The 22971-nt window shown below is 35.1% G+C and overlaps 1 non-coding gene across 1 annotated transcript; it reads right to left on the reverse strand.

The window, feature by feature from the left end:
* Nucleotides 1–22591: 22591 nt before the first annotated feature.
* Nucleotides 22592–22698, reverse strand: LOC133828225 (small nucleolar RNA R71). The gene has a single exon (XR_009890857.1). It is a non-coding gene; the product is annotated as a small nucleolar RNA R71 (small nucleolar RNA).
* Between the last annotated feature and the right edge of the window lie 273 nt (nt 22699–22971).

Consider the following 22971-nt stretch of genomic DNA (forward strand, 5'->3'; position numbering starts at 1 on the left):
GATTATGATTATAGGCTCGTTGTAAAGTTTTTCTCATTTTGCTTTACTCAAACCTAAGGTAAGGAAGTTCAATAGAATTTCTATGTTAATGTTATGAAATGGTAAGAATGGTCTGTTATGAGAATAATGATATGCTATGTATGATGAAGGACCATGAAATATGAAGTATTGAATTCTATCATGAAATGCTACGATGAATGTGTGGGCAACATGTGTTTTCCTTTGTGTTGTTTGAAATTGATTTCATGTGTTTATATATGTGCTGTGTGAAAAAGAAAATGGTTGTTAGCGCGTTGAACGCGACACACCAAAGGGGTTACGAAGGATATAAGATGTAACTTGAGTTACTAAGGATATGACGTAACTCATAGGGTGGACGTGCTGAGGTTATTCAAGGACTAGAGCCTCTTGTTTACCTCAAGATGTGACATGGACAATAGGGGCGCCTTGTTCACAAAGAATAAGATGATGATGTTTGAATGTGATGATGATGTTTTATTTTGATGATGACGTTTGATTATGATGTATAATGATGGTGTTTAATTGTGATGTATGATAATGACGTTTAATTACGATGTATGATGATGTATGTTATGAGCTTTACGATATGAATATGTTCTTATTGTGTTTTCCTTGTATGTTGCTTGTACTTCCTTACTGGGCTTTTTGCTCACCCCCTTACTTCCCCCTTCAGGTAATAAATAGGGTTTCTCTTTGGCACACGCTGTGATGTGCGGAGTTCCGACGTCAGAGTGTGTATGGCATGGGGGTATCCTATGGATGAATAAATGATCAACTTAAATGTCGGATTTTAAAGAATGATGTTATGGACTAAATTTTTAATACTATCAACGGGACTTAAACTTTATTTATTTTAAACGTTGCATAAGTACTCTTATTTTTATTTTAAACTATTAGGCCAACATGCATTTTTTATCAAGGCCCCACTGGATTTCATATGTTAAGTGGTTTTCTTCTATAATTTTATGAAGTATGGAGACATTTTGCAAAGTAGTAGTTTAGGGCGTTTTACATTGCTCGTGATACCAATTGTTGGGAAAACAATCCAAGTGCGCAGAGAAATGACATGGTGGGCCTAGTTGATAAACAATTTTTTTTCCACCTCTCATATAACACAATTTATATGTTGAAGAATACATACATACATGGACCATTAATATGCAATATCAATAATCATGCAACATATATATAATTATACACATACTTATATATATACATATCATATGCACATGTATACAAATATTCAAGAACATATATATATTTACCTCTTGAAGCCTAGCAAGTGTCCTTGAGTCTTTTTGTATAAATAACGATCCTCCTATCCAACACTTTGAGTACTCAGACCACAATCTTCTGGAGTGTTCTCTACACCTCAAGATGTGTGTGGGCACATAGAGAACAAGGGTTTGTTATATAGAAATCACAAGTTTATCTCAACACATGAGTACTTGGATTATGGCTTGAGAAATGTTGGAATAATAGTATATGATGAGAATTTCTTGTCTGACAATTTTCTAAAATCACCACTCTATATTTCTTATTATCACATAATATATATAGAGATTATATATTACCATATTATTCATAATTATAATAGTAATATAATAATACAATCATAATGATGATAGGAATTAATTTAGGTAATATCTAACTTACCAAATTTGAAAAAATATATTTTCAAATTATTAATTAATTAAATAAATAAAATAAAAACAATATTGATACTTTATCAATATCATCTTACACGCAGGGCATAGTCTATTGGTTGTGTTATGCGTGTAGTAGTATTCCCTTTCAGGGAGTATTGTATTTTTCTTATTTTCTTTTATGTATTTAATTAAATAAATCATTCCCTGTAGTGTCCCAGGATTTTACTTAGCTAGATAGTAGTAGTAGTTAGTATTAGTTTGTAGTATGTTAGTTTCCGTAGATTTTGGTTCAAGTCAAGACTTAGTTGGAAACTCATAGCAACAATTATGGATTTTATAAGTTTAACCTATAGTTTAGAAATATTAATTATAACGCAAGGTTTGATTAATATTGTTGGTCCTAGAAATATTATTTATTATAACCTAAGGTTTAGATAGAATCAATAAGAGCATGACACTTGTCATAATCATGTTTATTAAGGATTTAAGTATTTTTTAAAATAAAAGAAAGATCTAGAAGCTCTAGAACCTTCCAGAAATTGTTAGGATCACGTTTAGACTTAGTCAAAGCTGTTTTATCAATTCAAAATATGTTGAAAAAATGCAAATACGTGTTTGATATATCAACATATGCTGATATATCGCAACTATAGGGGCCAATATATCGCCTACGGAAGATACAGAAAACCCGTCGACTTGGCACAAATGATCGAACGGGGCTCGGGAAAATGGTCTAGGCGATATATCGCCCTTGGTGCATCATTTTTTAATCTTGAGGATTTTTCAATTTTAAGATAGCCTTAACCACTTAGACCTGCCTTTGAACGATTTTGACAGAGTTATGGGCGTCTATTGAACGAAAATTCAAATCTTTTGATTTTATACTCATTTATTTATTCAAATTATAAGGGGTTAGTTTCACTCCTTGAACTCTATAAATAGGACCTAGTACTCAGCCATTTTCTTCATTCTTCAAGCAGTCTCCAGAGCCTTCAAGTTGCTAAGGTTACTATAGAGAGAAACACTTGGGTTTTTGGGTTAAAAGCTTTATTATTCTAAGCTTTTCTAAAAACTTGGGAAGTAAGATATAGAGTTATTTCGGTACCGAGGTATAGATCAAGTTATAAGATCATTCAAGGTATTCTTATCCTTAAGTTCAATTCTTCATGGTTCTTTAGTTCTCTTTTATTTCCTTTTAGATCCTAACTCTTGTTTTTGATTATTGATTAGGTGGTTAAGTTTCTTGTAACTTAAGGTTCTTTTTGGTAAGTTTCTACTTGGATGGTTTAGTTCTTTTTTTCATCTCTTTCTTTAAAAACTCACCATTCTTACTATTGTTTTTACGAGTGTTCCAAATCCCACTCTTGTCTCCATATCCCGGTTTTTGGTAAGGAAAATAGGTTAGCTTATACGTGTTTATATGTTTATGGTATGATATGTTTTATGCTATGATATGTATATGTATAAGTATATTGTAGTCCTTGGGCATATGACTTGCTTAGATAGCAAGCCCCAAGAATATGTTTTGTAGTCGCTTGGGCATATGACTTGCTTAGATAGCAAGCCCCATGAATTTTTATTATTTTCATGGTTTAGAGTTATGATTTACCCTACCTCGATTAGTAGACAGATGACCTAGATGGTTATCATATACTACCATGTGATCTAACCTACCTCGATTAGTAGACAGAGGACCTAGATGGTTTTATCACATGCCATGTTAATGAGTTAATGACCATTAATATTGTAGTCCTATATGATATACGTTTTTTTTATAGTCATATGTTTTATAGTATATGTATATGATATAATATCATGTTTATGATATATGTGGTTAGTAGATTTTCCTTGCTGGGCATTAGGCTCATTCCTTTATTTTTAGCTTGATGCAGGAAAATGATTATGGAGGGCGGAAAGATTCATGGCAGATTGGCTTGTGTGTTAAGGATGAATGGATTGAATGAACTGCGTGACGAATGAGGATGACATTATTTTTAAGTCTTTTGAATTATGTTTTGATGTATTTCCGGAATTCGTATTTAAACAATTAAAGTTTATGTTTTTATGTATTAAACAATGGGTACCTGTACCGTATTTTATATTTCATATTCTACTTTTGTATTTTGCACAATATTTATTTTGGGATTTTAAATAAAGTTATGTTATTTCTTATGTAGTTTTCCCAAAATAGTAGCTACATCTAGTAGTTTTTAATGATCTAAGGTCTTAGAAATAGTTTGGTCATTACATTCCCACAAAATATGATATTATCTTTTTAAGGAAAAGATCACGACCATATTTCAAAATTAAAAATTCAAATTGATGATCATCATTATCATCATCTTTTAAAAATCAATAAATCAAAACTATTTTGACTTACCATTTTCATTTTCTCTCATTCAAATAAAATAATTAATTTCAAAAAATAATTAATTAATTTATATATATTTCGAAATTATATATTTAAATAAATAAATATATTTAAAAAAATTTAATAATTAATTATTCAACCTCAATTATTATATAATTGTAAATTTGAGCCGAAGAATAAAATTCTTCTCAAATTTCCAAATTACAGTTTTACCCTTGTATCAACTTTTACCTTGATATGGTGTTGATAGAGCACCCCTGGGGACCTATGGACCTATAATATCAAGCCCCAATAAATATTAGATTATTAATCAAAGCTCTTTGATTAAATAATCATATTTATTATTCTCATGATTACTCCACAATAAATATGAGATTGAACTCTTGATAATTGTAGACATATATTTATAGAGTACTTTATTAAAGAATAAAGTGTACATTGATATAATCATTACATACAACGTTAATCCTTTATTAATGGTTCAGGATTAAAAGAGAATAAAATAATTGTTTTACACTTTTAACTATATCTAGTTCCTAGTGTACCATTAACTTTACTAGTGAAGGTTGTGTCACAACAAGTATGCGACGTGAGCGCTCGTAACCTTTTTAGTTCCAAAAGTCAACCCAATAGGGAACCATTATTCAATCTTTAAAAAGGTATAGATTCCATATCTGTTAAACTATGTCCCCAGACATATATATCATTGAAACCCTAAAACAATTGTTCTTAGCCTGATCATTCAGACAAACCTTAATGCATGAATCAAAGGATCATATGACATATATATCAGAATCGGTTTCTATAACTGTGGAGGAAACACATCAATCAGGAAATGTGTTGGACATTTCACAATTGTATGTTTCAACATAGAAGGCGAAATGTACCAGCTACGAGTAGTTAAATAGGCTATTTTATTTAGATGAGTTCTTTGCCATTTTTGAAAGGGTTTCAGACTTGAATAAACTACTAGTGTCTCATTGCGAAAGCAATGTAGATATAACTATTTTAGAAGAACTGAGAAATCATGAGAGGGAAAGCAGATGAAATGAAGTATCATTTAATTCAAGAAAATTTTACATAATTGATGTGATGATCTTGAAGATAGCTTCAAAATAGTTTCTTACAAAACTGTTTACAAAGACTTTTTTAGACAAATTCGTTCAGGATAATGTGATTGACACTGTACTACTACTACTACTACTTTATCATAAGGTTTGATTAATGAATATAATCCTAAGAATATTATTTATTATAACCTAAGATTAAGATAGAATAATTAAGAGCGTGACACTTGTCATAAGCATGTTTATTAAGGATTTAAGTATTTTTTATGGATAGTTTAATTAAAAGAAAGATCTAGAAGCTCTAGAACCTTCCATTATCTGTTAGGGTCACGTTTTACTCAGTCAAAGTAGTTTTAATCAATTTCAAATTATCCTAAAATGTGCAAAAGAGTGTTTAATATATCAACGTATGGCGATATATCGCAACTATAGGGGTCGATATATCGCCTATAATTGATATGGAAAAACATGTCGACTTCGCATGAACGAAACCACAGACCCTCAGGATCATGGTAGGGGCGATATATCGCCTACCATAGAAAATATATCGGCTCCAATGGCCATATTTGAGTTGATCGAAAAATTCTAAACTAGAAACAGCCCTCAACAACCTTGAATCGTTCCTGAACGTTTTTGACTGAGTTCTGGGCATCTGTTGAACAGATAATTCAAATTTATTCATTTTTAATCATTTTAAAGGAGTTAATTTCACTCATTGAACTCTATAAATATGACCCTTCACTCAGCCATTCTATTAATCATTCAAGCACAGTTCAGAGCCTTTAAGCTGCTAAGTTCGTTCTAGAGAGAAACACTACGGTTTTGGGGTTAAAACTTTCAATTCTAAAGCTTTTATAAACACTTGGGAAGTAAGTTTTTGTGTGATTTTTGGTGTTCGAGGTATATATCAAGGTTCTAAGCTATCCAAGGTATTCATTATCTTCAGGTTTAATTCACTATAGTTTCTATTATTCTTTCATTTTTCTTCAAATCCTAACTTTTGATAGTGACTTTTGGTTAGATGTTCAATTTCTTTGAAACATAAATTTTTTTGTAAGTTCTTATCCCGATGGTTTAGATCTTCTCGCCATCTTCTTTTTCTTTAGAAACCTATGGTTTCTTTATGTTTGGTTTTAAGAGTTTTAATCCCGCTCTTGTCTCCAATATTTCGGTTTTTGGTAAGGAAAATTAGGTAGTTTAGTATTATGACTTATTTTATGTACTTTATGATATATTTTGTGTTTGTATGACCTAACATTTCAGGTACAATAAATGGGTAAGTGTGTCTGGACCTAAGGTGTCCAATGATGTATGACGGACTATGTCCGGTAGGCTCAGTTGCCAAAACTTTATGACGGACCTAAGTGATGTCCGGTGTATGACGGACTTTTGTCCGTGGCTTAATTGCCACCCCCTGTATAAACACTTATCTTTTTATTATATCTGACTTGTTATTATGACCTATAGTTATGATTATGATTTATGACCTATAACCTATAGTTATGATTATGACTTATGATCTATGATTTATGATTTATGACTTATGACCTATGACTTATGACTTAGAGTATGATTTATGATCTATGACCTATGATTTATGACAATTATATGATTTAGGTTATGATATGACCTAGAATTTATTGTTGTGTTATTAGTATAAGTTTGTTTATGACTTTGGTGAAATTTATGATATGTTTGATTATATGACCAACTTTTGTTTGTATTTTCCTTACTGGGCTTAGAAGCTCACTCTTTATGATGGCAATTAAGGATAGAAAGGCCGGTGGCGAGTGGAACCTAAGAGCTTCGTGATGTACTCGTGGGGACCATATAGTCAAGGAAGATCAAGTGGGCCTATTTATTTGTTTTCATTAAAGAATTTTTTCTTTTAAATGTTGCTCACTTTTATGTTAAAGACAATTATTTTATATTTGTAAAACCATGGATCCATGTATTTATTTTCAAGTTTTTATTCAATAAAAGAGCAATATTTATGATTATGATCCAACACTGTGTTCTCGGTAATCTATGAGAAATTAGGGCGTTACAACTATCTATAAAGTACCTTCACTAAAGTGTCATACTACACTAGTGACCCGGATCTAGGTCACTTGTATTCATAATACTAGTGAACCGTACTAGGAGTAATTAATCTAATGATTCCATAACATTGTTTTACTAGGAACTGTTTTAAGTTAATAATCTTAATCTTGATCCTCTCATACCAATATGAGATTAAGACGACATAGATGAACTTTGAAATTTTCTGATATTTACTAAATATTATCAACATAATATCAGACATAGTCTATACATATAATAGTCCAATTCAATTATTTGTTTCATTTAAAACATTTGTCAACTACAATTTCTTTAAAGGCACTATTCCCAACAAACTCCCACTTTCCCTAAAGAAAATTGAGGCATCTCTATCAATGTGTCAATCGCATTATCCTGAACGAATTTGTCTAACAAAGTCTTTGTAAATAGTTTCTTAAGAAACTGTTTTGAAGCTATCTTCAAGATCATTACATCAATTATGTAAAATTGTCTTGAATTAAATGATACTTCATTTCATGTGCTTTTCCCTCTCATGATTTCTCAGTTCTTCTAAAATAGTTATATCTACATTGCTTTCGCAATGAGACCCTAGTAGTTTATTCAAGTCTGAAACCCTTTCAAAAATGGCAAAGACCTCATCTAAATCAAATAGCCTATTTAACTACTCGTAGCTGGTACATTTTTCCTTCTATGGTGAAACATACAACTGTGAAATGTCCAACACATTTCTAGATTAAAGTTTTTCCTCAGTTTTAGAAAATGATTTTGTTATCAATCTTTGAAGATTTCTATATGGTTTAAAATTAGTTCATCCTTTGGGATTTTAGGTCATTGCCTAAATACACAAACACATAATCTCCATTATATTCAAAATACTCAAAAAATTAAGTCCTTATAATTTTTCAATGACTCAATCAATCATTGGATTGATAACTGCTGACTATTCCCATCGTTTAACAAATGTTAGTACGAAGACATGACATTCTATACATTAAACTGTCCATCACTGAGTTGTAGGAATACTGTCTCTTGTCCTTCTTTTCTAGTAAAAGAATAAATGTACATTATTATTTAGGCAATACATCCTCCTAACCGGGAAGGCAAAAAGCATTTCTTGGATTTTTGTAAACTAAAGTATTTAAGCTTCTTATCTATATAAGTCGCTTGAGACAGTGCCAAAAGATTGTTCTTTCAATCTCTATAGATTTGAATGTATAGAACATGTTTGGCTTTTCCAAATCTAATATTTAGAAATGTTCAGCTAACCATTTCTTTTCTACTTATAATTTCTCCACATCATTCCCAATGATCAGAACATTATCAACATGAAGAATAAGAATCACAACAAAATCTTTCGGATATTCAAACGATTTTTTCATGTCAGTCATTCACTAATACATATATGTTTGGATAAACAAACATATGTTAAATGATTAAATAAATAATTAATTAAAGAAAATAATAAATTTAAGCACATATGGCACGATAGAAATCAACAAACCTTGATGGACCTCGATAACACAAGGAAATGTGAAAATTTCTAAAATCTCTTCTGCCTCGATGGAAATCGACAAGCCTCGATTGACTTGGATGGTGACTGGACAAAGAAAATGGACCACGATGGAGATTAAACAAGGTGGCCTTGATGGAAATTGACACGCCTCGATGAACCTCTATGGGGACTAAACAAGGCGACCTTGATGGAAATAATCATGCCTCGATGGAAAGCTTCCATGTCCAATCACCTTCGAGGCTGCATCAAGGCGTGTTGATTTCCATCGAGGCTGCCTTGCTCGGTCCCCATTGAGGTCCATCGAGCGTGTCGATTTCCATCAAGCCAAAATCGATTTTAGAATTTTTCACATTTCCTTCTGTTATCGAGTTCCACCAAGTCTTATCAATTTCTATTGAGACATACGTGAAAAATATGACAAAGCTCATTTTATTATTAATAGAAACCCATCAGATCAACTGAAAATGTACTTTCTTATTTCATTGAGAAACATGCATATGAGATCGTTCAATATCATTACAATACATTTGAATTAACTTGACTTAAAGTCTATCATTAAATGACTTCCTGTCATGGCCACTACCACCACATCTGCCGCACTTATGCTCTTTCACCAAACGTTCCCCCAGAGACGGTAGACGTTTTCTGTAATGTCCCGAAATTCCTAATATAATTAAGTTTTTTGATTAGCGTGTCGTGAGGGCATGTAGGATAATTAGGTGAATTAATTGATTTATAAGACCATATAATTGAGTATGCATAATTATGTCTATTAAATGTGTTTAAAGAGCCGCTTTTGTGAGAAAGAGGCATTTTCATAATTTTTACCCGTTAATGGTATATTTGTAACTATTAGGTGCTATGTGTCTGAGACCACATTATTATGTGGATATATTTATGATTTTCGGCATGAGTGGATCCGTTCGAGCAGTTAAGCGGAAAAGTCAAAACGATGATAAATGCCCGGCTCGGTTCTAGCCTAAGGGTATTTTGGGAATTTTGCATATTTCGGGACTATTGGAGAAATGAAATTAATTGGTGGAATAATTAGGTGTGATGGGTTAGTTGATTAATGTGGAGATTTGTGGTGTAATATGGTGATTAGTGGGATTAATAGGCAAATGACCAAATTCCCCTTGGGGTTTGTTTGAGGACTAGTTAAAGGGAGGGGCAAAAGTGTCATTTGACTATACAACTACAGAAATGACCCAAAATTTGATGCTCAATCCCTCCCACACATTCAAAGGCTCTCTATCTCAAAAGCCTTCCTCTAGCTCTTCTTCGAACCTATCCAAGCACCGAGTTCCTTCATTGATTTGAGGATTTTAGTAGAGGTCAAGCTTCAAGGAAGGGAAGTAGCAGCTGCCAAGCCCATCATCCTCTAGAAATTTCAAAAATTTGGGATGAGGTAAGCAATTCATGATGTTTTCCATCTTGAGTGTTCTTGACGATTGAGGGTTTTTAGTTGATTATAAAAAATTGAAGCCTCTAGGATGCTTAGATAAGTTTATTGTTAATAGAATCATGTTGGGTTAGCAATTTGGAGCTTGAATTCAGACTAAAATTAAGGAATTAAGTTCAATTCTCAGATTTCGGGGCAAAACTTGAGTTTAGGACTCAATTTTGCAAATTGTGGTTGTAGTGTGTTAATGGTGTCTTGGTATGGAGTATGGTTATGTTGATGATTTAAGGTCAAAATTTTGTGTAAAATCTGCTGAAAGTCTGGTTCGGGACGTGATTTAGGGGATGAAAATCATAGGGAAAAAGGCAGATTTCTGGGTTTGTTTGGGTGAGCGTCGTGACATTGATGCATTTCCTTGAGAGCGGGGCCTGCTCTCTGACTTCTGTGGCGTTGCGGCTCAAAATGAGTCTTCCTTGGGCACCGAGGCGCCAACCCTGTTTTAGGTCTCAGTTTTCAGGTTTCTTATTTAGATCATAACTTTTGATCCCAAATGTCGGATTTGGACATTCTTTATATGGTTGGAAAGCTTATGAAAATCTCTATAGTTCTAAGGGCCAGTTTGGTATAGATGTGTTATTGGGAAAAACAGTTGTAGTTGTGCTGTGGGAAAAATCAGCTGTAGCTATGCTGTGGGGAAAAATTGCTGAGTGTTTGGTAAATTATAGATTTTAAAGTGTTGTGAGTTAGAAAAGCTGTAGTAGAGTGTTTGGTAAACTATATGATTAAAGTGTTGTTAAATATTAAAAGACTAAAATAGATGTTATATTTATTTTATTAAAATAAATTCACACATACTAAATAGTTTCCAATATGAATATTGTATTTATTTAAACATGTTAAAATTAAAATATATTTTTTTGATAATGCACTAATAAAGTGATCATCAACAAAAATATTATATTATATAATATACACATATAATTTTATATATATATATATTATAACTAGTCAGTGTAGTTAAAATTCTAATTATATTTATCATAATATAACAATCTAGTCATACAATCACAAATATGTAAAAATTGAGTTATGCAAAACTCCCACATTTTATGTTGCTAATTTTTTTTCTCAAAGCATGAAATTAATATGTCTTTGATAAATTATAATTTAAAAATACTATGAGATGCAAAATTAATATTATAGTGTATAATATAATCTATATTAAACATTTCAAAAAAAATTCTCTATATTAATGTGGTTTGGTAATATAAAATTATTAAAGTAAAAAATATTTAAAAATATATAATAAATATAAAAATATTTTGAAGATTCAAATATTGTTAATGTTATAACCATATCAATTTATTTTAAATATTTTAATTTGGATTAATATATATTAAATAAGTAAATATATTTAGATAAAAAAATACATTTATTATAGAGTTTTTTTTCTTTTCAAAAAGTAGCTTTTAGAAAAAGCTAAAAGCTGGATTGTGCTAGCTTTAGCTTTTAGGTGTAGCTTCTGCATAAATTCTGCAATAAGCTACTTTCAGACCATTTACCAAACACCTTTATTACACAACTTTTTCAAAAAGTAGCTTCTAGCTTTTCTAAAAGTTATACCAAACTGGCACTAAAACCTATTCTAAGTTTAGTTGAGATTGTTTTGGAGTCAGAAGTATAAAGTAAGCTTGGTGTTAATCGGTTTCGATTGATTGTGTTTAGGTTTGGCTAAAGACGCTTGAACGGGATCGCACATGGATCGCTTTGTGGCTATTGCAAGAATTGAGGTAAGAAAATTAGCATATGCACATAGAGCAGGTTGTTTGACATGGATATTAGCATTGGTTTATCTGTGGATGATCGGTACAGTCTATATTCGACAATCGTATAGAATGTCGGCTAATCGGAAATTGTGTAGAACGTTGGCCGTGAAGGCAGGGTCAAGTTGAGGGTGCGGTACCCATTCGCCTGACATGGATCGTAAGATTGGTGCCGGGAGGCGCAGCTCGCTTGGTTCGGCTGTTCGGCAAGGCTGCTTGGTTGGGCTGTGTAAATGGTTTATGCATTTGAAATGAGTATATTTGTAAATTGTGAAACGTGTTTATGATTTGCATGATTGGAATGAATGCATTTGTTATATGTGAAGCATGTTGTTTATTGCTTATGATTAATTGAATATTTATTATGCCATGTGGGGTTTTCTCGCTCGGCCTTGGCTCACAGGTGCTCTATGGTGCAAGTAAGGGCAAGGGAAAGGTCGACCAGCCATGAGTTGGAGAACTTTAGAGCGAGGAGTACACATCCGGATTTCTCAACCACCACAGTCGAGATAATTCGTGGGACTTAGAGTATAAAAGTCCAATTTTGTCGCTTAGGCCGACTATTTTGTACACCTGAATGTAATTATATTTTGATAAACCTTTTTGGGATCCCTTGTAAATATTAAATTTTTAATGAAAAGTTTATACCTTTTGAAAAAAAAATTTAGTACCTAAACCATTATTTAATTTTAATTACACCTTTGAGTTCAAATGACTCGCTTAACAAGTTAAGAACTATTTTAAACACACTATTGTGCTTAATCTTTTGAGTTTTATACACATGCGTAGTTATAGGGACTTATTTTAGATCGATGTTGTAACGACCCAAAATCGCTAATAAGGTTTAGGGCCTTCATTAGTGTGCCAGGATGGCATAAATTATTTATGTGTATGTTTAATTAGTTAAATATGTGGCATGCATGATTAATATGATTATATGGTTATATTATATGCATGTGTTATGAGTATTAGATATGGATGTGGGCCCTTTATAGCTTATACAGGCATATTTGTAATTTTTGCCTGTTGAGGGCATAAATGTGATTCTATGTGATTTATGATTGCGACCACATTATAATGTGGATATATTTGCAGCATATGGCTCGAGACGATCCTAGTGAGCGGACTAGCGAAATAGTCTCGGCAGGGTTTCATACCTGGCTCGGGGAGAGCCTAGGGGTATTTTTGGGAACTTAGAGAAATATTTTGGGAGTTATTAGAATATGAACAAATATTTGGTAATTAATTAGACGTGATGGGGCTAATTGATTAATGGTAGGAACTAGGAGCGGAATGACCATTTTACCCCTTAGTACCCTTAGTGGACCAATAAGCTTAGAGAGGCAAAGAAGTCTTTTGTTTAAGCAAGGGATAAACTCAGTAAAATCCTAAAGAATAACCAAAAGATTTTGAAAGACTTTCAGCTCATTCTCACCCCTTCTCAGTCACGGTTCTCTCTCTCCCTTAAGCTTGAGGAATTTTAATGAATTGAAGATTGGAACCAGGGAAATTCAGTTGTGGGAACCTAATGATTAAGTTGAGTTCATTCAAGATTATTGCTGGGGAAACTAGGCTACAATTTGAGGTAAGAGTTATAGACTAATACTCTAATTCTGCTGAGTTTATGTTGAAAGGTTTGAGTTGCACAGGGCTTAGTTTTGGTTAGCTAATTTTGGGTATTAGGAAGGGTAGAGATTGTTGATAAGGTTGGATATGATGTTTAAATTGTGGGGATAAGGATTCTGGATTTGGTTATGAATTTGGCTAAGAGTTTGGTTGAATTTTTGAGGTTTTTGGCTGGGAAGGATGAGGAGAAAACCCAGAAACTCTGGGTACATGGGGGCGCGCCGTGGCCCGCATACCTAGAAGGCTCTGGGTGTGCTTCCTATCTTGAAGGCACGCCGCGACCTTAGGGGGGAAAGTTGCAGCCTGCCTCCCCCTAAGGGTTGGGGGTTAAGTCTTTGAATTGGGGCGCGCCGCGACCCTTAGGGCCAGGTCGTAGCCCGCCTAGAGGATTTTGGCCTTGGTTCGTTTTTAGAATTAGAAGGGCTTGAGGGTTCAAAGCTAAGCGCTCTGGAGAATTTCTGTAATGACCCAACTACTCTAGACTTTTGGACCATTAACGAAAACTATACATAAGCACTAATCCTTAATAAAACTTACAAGTGAAAAGACCATAACTTTATTTAAGAAACTTGTAAAAATAAAAGTTAAACTTACATAAAATTCAAGTTAGGATATGGGATCCCATTGTTTTAAAATCAAAACATGACATAATTAAAAAGAGATTTACATAACAAAATGCGGAAAGATACATGTAAAAACCATAAGAAACAAAACTACATCCTCGAATCGAAATGCTCGGCTCTTGAATCCATTCCGCCTCAATACACATTCTCTAAGCTTCCAAGAACCTTCCCCGCCACTAAGACCTATTTTCCTGCACATATAGACAAAAAGGAATGAGCCTAATGCCCAGCAAGGAAAATCTAACATATAGCCATATACATAAAAATTCATAGTGCAATATAAAAAAAAACATACCATAACACATATATCACATACATACTATAATGGCCATTATTACTTGGGGTCCCATAGACTAAACAAGTCATATGCCCATTAGATTAGTGGGGTCCTACTAGCTAAGCATGTCATATGCCCATAATCTATTAGGGGTCCTACTAGCTAAGCAGGTCATATGCCCATAATCTATTTGGGGCTTGTTAGTCATATGGGTCATATGCCCAAGCCTACAAACATACATATCATAACATATTTCATAACATAAAAACTATAAGATAACATATAAAACATATAGCACATAAATCCTATCCTATTTTCCTTACCAATATACCGGGATGATGAAAACAAAGTTGGGATTTTGGAACACTCCTAAAAACCATAATATAGAGGTGAGTATACTAAAGAAAAGAGATGGAAAGAATAAACTACACATTCGAAACGATACTTACCAAAGAAAACCTTAAGTTCGAAGAACTTAGATGCCTAAGAATATAAAAGACTGAGTTAGGATTTGAGTAGAGAAGAACTATAAGAATCAATACAGAAAGGAACTAGAATTAGGAATACCTTGAATGCTTCTATGACCGAACTATACCTCGAAACCGAAATACACTATAACCTTACTTCCCAAGTGTTTATTAAGCTTATAATTCCCAACCCAAGTGTTTACACTCTCACAATAACCTAGCAACTTGCAGCCTCTGAACTTAGCTTGATGAATGAATGAAAAATGCTTGGTGCTAGGTCCTATTTATAGAGTTCTAGGAATAAAAATCTTCTTTTTGGCTTTGAATAAAAATAATAAATTTAATTGAAAATATTTGAATATTCTTCAGCCAAAGGCTTAGGAATTGTTCAAATTTTCAGAGAGATTTAAGGATTCAAAGCTTGATTTTTAAAATAATAAAAACAAATAGAATCCTAACTTCTAACTCCCTAAATCTCATAACTCTAAACTCCCCTTCAGTAAAATCAATATATCTGGTGCTTTAGAACTTCGATTTGAACTCTCTTTATACCGTTAGAAAGCTCATTAAATTATCTACAAATTTTAAGAAATAATATTTTTCAAAATTCCTAATATAACTGGGTCAAAAACATGTCGGAAGTTACAGTACCCTAAAGTTACAAAAAATCTATTTAATTATCTAAATATCAACCTAATCCACAAATAAATAAAATTGTGATAAATGTCATGCTCCTATCAGATTTTGGTGAAGACTAAGTCTTATATTTCTCTTATTTTATCATTAAAATAATAATTTCTTAATAATCATACATATGATAAGTGTTACTATCTTATTGGGTCTATCTAAACCTTATAATATAATAAATATCACCATTAATATCAATCATATTAATCAAACCTTAGGTTAAAATTAATATTCTTAAACTATAGGTTAAACTTAGAAAATCTACAAGTGTTACTATGAGTGTCCAATTAAATCCCGGTCTGAACCAAAATCCACAGTTATAAACATACTACAACTAATACTAGCTATTACTACTACTACTACTATCTAACTAGCTAAGTAAATTCTGGGACTCTACAATTCTCCCCTACTACAAAGAATTTCGTCCCCGAAATTTACTTATCAAACAATTCCGGATACTGGGCTAACATGTCATCCACCAACTCCCACGTTGCCTCCTGTTCAGAACTATTACTCCATAGGACTTTGACTATTGGAATACTCTTGGACCATAACTGCTTCATCCCTCTATCCAGGATGCTAACCGGTCGTTCCTCGTAACTCAAGTCTTTCTGGAGTGCTATCATATCGTACTTAAGGACGTGAGATGGGTCTAACACATATCTACGCAGCATCGAGATGTGGAACACATTGTGACTATCTGCTAGAGCTGGCAGTATGGCTAATCTATACACAACTGCTCCCACTTTGTCCAATATCTCAAAAGGACCTATAAATCCGGGACTAAGTTTGCCTTACTTCCCAAACCGCTTCACACCTTTCATAGGAGATATCCTTAAGAAGACTTGATCTCCGACTTTGAATTCCACATCACGCTACTTGGCATCCGCATAACTTTTCTAACGACTTTAAGCAGCGAGCATACGCTTTCTAATCAGTGCTACTACATCCTGAGCTCCTCTAACAACTTCAGGTCCAAGTAGTTGCCTTTCTCCTACCTCGTCCTAATGCAATGGCGATCGACCCTTCTTCCATAAAGTAGCTTGTAGGGTGCCATCCCGATTGTTAACTGGTAGCTATTGTTGTAGGAGAATTCTATCAGTGACAAATACTTACTCGAAGATATTAATGTAAACATCGATCCTCTATCGAATACTATTGTCTTAGAGATTCTATGCAGTCATACTATTTCTTGGACTTAAACGTCTGCATATTGATCTGCTGTGTATGAAGTCTTAACAGGCAGGAAATGAGCCGACTTGGTTAGTCTATCTATTACTACCCAAGCGGAATCATGCTGCTTATTCGTCCTTGGCAAACCTGTCACGAAGTCCATAACTATATCGTCCCACTTCCATTCTGGTACGCTAAGCGGTTGCAATAAGCCCACAGGCCGCTGATGCTCTGCTTTCACTTGCTGGCATATAAGACACTTGGACACAAATTCTGCTATGTCCTTCTTCATCCCTGGCCACCAATAGATTGCCTTGATGTCATGAGACATCTTGGTAGACCCTGGGTGAACTGAGTACGGGGTGCTGTGCGCTTCTTCCAGAATCGTCCTCTTAATCTTCTGATCATTTGGCACGCATACCTGATCCTTATATCTCAATAAACCTTGACTAAATATTAAGAAATCTGCAGTCTTGCCTTCTCTGAATGCGTCCATAGGTGCTGCTAATGTGTCATCATGTTTCTAACCAATCCGTATATCTTCTAGCAGATTCGACTGGATAGACAAGTTAGTCAGCTTGCCTACAACTACTTCTATTCTGGCACTGATCAGCTCCTGCTGTAACGGCTTTTCTATTCCGGCTAAAGTTGCTAAATTTCCATAACTTTTCCTACTAAGCGCATCGGCAACTACGTTTTCCTTCCCCGGGTGGTATAGGATTTCGTAGTCGTAATCCTTACCATCCTCATGTAGTCTTCCAAAGGTAAGGTATTCTACAATTAGCATCATCTAGGTTGTTCTTGCGTGGATCAACTTGACCTTTTCTGATTCCTCTTCTATGCTTGGCTTTCCAAGAAACTGAACCTGAGCTACGCTCAACGTATCTGTTTCCTTGGTTGTGGGAAGGCAAGCTAAGACATATGCATTTGTATTCTGTTCGCGTGGGACCTGCTCGATAGAATAAAATTCAAACTTTGATAGTTCACTTTTTACTCTAGCCAGCCATTTTGATTATGCGAGCATGGTACTCTCCCAGAACTTGGTTTACCACGAGCTACGAATCGCTGAAACACTAGATGGATTTTGCTTTCAATTCTTTGGCGATTCGAATCGCTACCATCAAAGCCTTGTACTCAGCCTCGGTATTCGTGGCACTTAATCCAAACTGAAGAGCAGTGTGGAAAGCGATGGCCCTCAGTAGTGATCAAAATAATTCTAGCTCCTGACCTGTCCTCGTTATATGACCCATCCATGAATAGTTTCCATAATTCCTGCATAGGCTCCTTTACAGGCTCGTCCTGAAAGCCAGTGCATTCGACCACAAAATCAATTAGGGTCTATCCCTTGATAGTTGTTCGTGGTTTATACAAAATTTCAAACTAGGTGAGTTGGATGTCCCACTTTAGCAAACGTTCTAATGCTTCAGGCTTTTGCAAAACCCCCCTTAAAGTCTAATCAGTTAGGACATATGTTGCATGGGACTGGAAATAAGGCAGTATCTTCCTTGAAGCTAGGACCAAGCAGAACACAATTTTCTCGAATAAAGGATGTCGAGATTCAGCTCCCACAAGCCTCTTGCTGATATAATAAACGGGCTTCTGAGTTCGATCTTCCTCGCAAACTAGAACCACACTAACTTTTCTGTCACAACCAAAAAAAGGTAAAAAGCCTCTCCCCTAACAGGCGTTGATAGAATGGGGGGTTTAGTTAGATGTTTCTTCAGATCCTGAAACACCTGCTCACATTCATCAGTCCACTCAAATCTTTTGTTCCCTCTTAATAAGTTGTAGAAAGGGAGACATTTGTCAGTGGACTTCGATTCAAAATGATTTAAGGCAGTGATCTTTCCAAATAGACTCTGGACTTCTTTCCACGATCTAGGAGATGGCATATCCAACATGGATCTGATTTTTTATGGATTGGCTTCAATCCCTCTTAAATTAGCAATGAAGCCAAGGAATTTTCCCGACGAGACCCCGAAGGTACATATTTTGGGATTCAGCTTCATGTTGTACTTCCTCAGCACAACAAAACATCCTTCCAGATATATTACATGGTTATTGGCTATTTTGGACTTGACCAGCATGTCATAACATACACTAACTAGTCTCCAGATATGGTTAACAAACATTTTGTTCACTTGTCTCTGATAAGTAGCCCCGACATTCTTCAGCCTGAATGGCATGACATTGTAGTAGTACACATTGTGCTCAGTCATAAAACTAGTATGCCCCTGGTCCACATAGATCATCACGATCTGGTTATATCCAGAATACGTGTCCATGAAGGGCATGAGCTCGTGACCAACTGTGGCATCTACGAGCTTATAGATTCTAGGTAGAGGAAAATAATCCTTTGGGCAGGCCTTCTTGTGATCGGTTAAGTCAATGCAAGTTCTCCACTTTATGTTAGATTTTGGAACCAACATGGTGTTAGATATCCAGGTCAAATATTTTGCATCCCTGGTGAACCACATTTCAACAGACAGACTACTTCTTCCTCTAGACCTTCTCCTCTTTCTTTTCCCAACAACCATCTTTTTTGTTGCTTGGCTGGTATATTTATCTCCAAATTTAGCATATCCATGATCACCCTAGGACTAATACCCACATATCTGCATGTGACAAAGCAAAGACATCGAGATTTTTCATCAAAAACTCGATCAGGTTCTTCTTCTGTTCGACACTAAGGTTTTTCCAAATTTTTACAACTTGAGAAGTTGTTTCCTGATCGAGAATCACTTCTTCCAGCACCTCTAAATGTTGGAGCTCTGGCCTATCTTTGCCTATCCATGTGTCAATTTCCTCTAGGTTGGCGACCTCGACATCCATAACATGAGGTTCTTCTGCTTCTTCAGCAATCACCATTACCTGAGGTTCTTTAACTTCCTCAATTATCACCATGGCTTGCTGCCTGCGTTATGCTATTTTCTTCATAGAAATGCTATAGCATTCTCTGTAATCAAGTTGATTGCTCCTTACTGTACACACCCCTGTAGGTGAAGAGAATTTCATGGCCAAGTGGTGAAAAAAAGTTATTACTTCAAACACTATCAAAGCAGGTCGCCCTAGAATGACGTTATAGGTAGTTGGGCAATCAATAACGATGAACTCCAACATCTTTGTAGTAGCTCTCATTCCATCACTGATGGTTACCGCGATCTCGATCGTCCCAATAACTGCCAATCATTCTCTTGAGAACCCATATAAAATTGTGGAAGAGGCTTTTAAATTCGTAATGGAGAGTCCCATTTTCTCCAATGTGGACCTGAATAATACGTTCACCAAGCTCCCATTGTTAATAAGAATTCTCTGAACTCTTCTGTTGGCGAGCTGAACTGTTATAACCAATGGATCATTATGTGGGAATTGGACATGGCTTGTGTCCTCTTCCGTAAAAAATAATGGGTTGTTTGTTCATCTTCTGCTGCCTTGGAAGGTGTTGCTTGGGAGTAAATACAACACCATCGTGGGTATTAAGCTCATGGATATTTCTCTTATGGGCCTCATTACTTGTGTCAGCCAATTGAGATCCGCCAGAGATTGTAGCTATGTCCCTCCCTTCAACAGGAGGATAAATGAGGGGATTTTATGGAGTTGGAAGGACCACAGGTGGGTTTGCCTAATCCCCGGAGGTGGTTGCGATTCTGCGTGACCTGCTGGTTAGCAGCAACCCGATTCTTGGCATACTATGCTAACGACCTAGCCCAAATGAGAGTCTCGATCTCATCCTTCAGTTGGCGACAATTGTCTTTGTTATGGTCGATGTCTTTACGGTAACAACATAACTTGGCCTGATCTTTCTTTGCCCGTTGATTCTTCATGTGTGATGAGTCTATTTTTAGCTTAGTTTTAACATGTGTTTAGGATAAGTTTGAGTCATTTTTGGTGGAGTGTGTTGCGGTATTACGCTTGTTTGGGTACGTTTTCAGGAAATAGGAGAGGAAATCGTGAAGTTTGGCAAATGATTGAAAAATCAGTTGAAATTGAGCAATTTGTGCTAAAAGTTGATAAGAAGGGAGCTGAAGACTCATTCGCGGAGAGAATTGGTGGAATTGCAGTTTGGAATTGAGATTTTGGAAGAATTTTAGGGGCCGCGGCGCTTGAATGGAGAGCTGCGGCGCAAGGGAGAAACGGAGAGTGCCTAAATCCTGGAATTTTGAAGGGCCGCGGCGCCTGGGGGACGCGCCGCGGCGCTTGCTGAAGTCAGAGAGGGTCCGCGGGATAGAGGATACGCGCCGCGGCGCTCGAATGCAAGGGCCGCGGCGCGTGTGGCTGCACGAGAATTTCGTCTTTGTTATTTTTTTTAGGGTTTTGGTTTAAAAGGACGTTTTTAGAGTTAATTTGGGATTTATGCAGAATTAGAGAGAAACAAGTCATTGGAGGCAGAAGAAAAACATTGAGACCTAAAGTTTGAATTCTTATTCTCTTCTGTAATCTCTTTACTCATGTTTATGTTTATATTTAATTTGATTGATGTTAGTATGTCTGCTCTGAACTAATCTTTTTATTAGGGTTTTAGTGGATTCTTCTTGAAACTATGACTTCTTAATGAAATTTTTCTGAATTTCTTTCTTCTGCTGTGGATTATTTATCGTACACTTAATGCTTGTGAATGTTTGATCGTCATTTACATGTCCATATGATTTTAACCTAATCTCTGAAAAGAAAAGGATAATTATGCTATAGTTAAATAATCATAATTTCATATTAGACGAAAGTACTTTTATGAGTTGTGTAGTTAGGGATTATGTGCTTAAAGCCTACAATATATTGATTACCACAGAGATGTAGGGCATAGTATATTGTAGAGAATTATAGATCCTAATAAGACTATAATATATAATTATAATCTGCTACTACAACAGAATTAAGATATCTTGAGAATTGAGTAGAAATCATAAGTGGAAAGTTGATGAAACTAAAGCCCTAACTTTTGCATCTATTAAATTAAATCAACTTGTATTATTGCATTTATTTAAGTGTTAGTAGTTTCCTAATTTTTAGCAGTAAGTATTTTAATTGTAATCTGAAAGTATTAAGCAAATCAATTAGAATTAGAGATTAATTGTTGGTGATTAATATCAGTCTTCGTGGGATCGACACTTAACTTATCATATATTACTTGATTAGATCACGTATACTTGCGTGTTACATTTTTGTGATCAAGTTTTTGGCGCCGTTGCCGGGGACTGTTTTTATTAATATCAATAAGTTAATTTTTGTTCTAAATTGATTTTTTTTAACATTTAATCCGGATCAAGGTTCTCTTGTGTTTCAGGACTAGTTGGTATATGCGAAGTAATAGACAAAAACAGGTTATACCAATAGACCGGGAAATTGAAAGAACGTGCAGGCAGAACCGGAAAATAAAAAGGAAATTGGAATTCACCATGGCTGATAATCTGGGAAATGGTGCTAATAATGGTCAAGGGGCTACTGAGGGTCCAAGGGAGCAAGGAGCACGAACACTGAGAGATTATGTACTTCCTACTGTTACAGGAGTGCATTCATGCATCCGACCTCCAACCATTGCTGCAAACAACTTTGAGATTAAGCCAGCCATTCTTCAGATGGTTCAAACAACTGTTCAGTTTGGAGGTATGCCAACGGAGGACCCTAATTTACACATAGCTAATTTCCTGGAGTTATGTGCTACGTTCAGGATGAATGGGGTGAGTGATGATGCTATAAGACTGAGGCTATTCCCATTTTCATTGAGGGATAGGGCGAAAAGTTGGCTGATTTCCTTACAAGCGAATTCGATTACTACATGGGAGGAGTTAGCTCAGAAATTCCTTGCCAAGTTTTTTCCTCCAGCAAAGGCTGCAAAGTTAAGGGGTGAGATTAATAATTTTTATCAGTTGGATGGAGAGTCATTGTATGATTCTTGGGAGCGCTTTAAGGAGTTGCTAAGGAAGTGTCCGCACCATGGAATAGAAAAGTGGATGTTGGTGCATAATTTTTATAATGGTTTGAACGGGACGACAAGAACAATTATAGATGCTGCGGCGCGAGGTGCCTTTATGAGAAAAAGTGCTAATGAGGCATATGAGCTATTAGAGGAGATGGCGATGAACAATTACCAATGGCCAAATGAAAGGGGGCAGCCAAAGAAGGTGGCTAGAATTGTGGAAGTGGATGCCATAACCATGCTTACCGCTCAAGTAGCAGCCTTGACAAAGCAATTGCAAAAGACCACACTCCCCTC

The sequence above is a fragment of the Humulus lupulus genome, chromosome 3, assembly GCF_963169125.1.
Source record: "Humulus lupulus chromosome 3, drHumLupu1.1, whole genome shotgun sequence".
NCBI classification, from domain to species: Eukaryota; Viridiplantae; Streptophyta; class Magnoliopsida; order Rosales; family Cannabaceae; genus Humulus; species Humulus lupulus.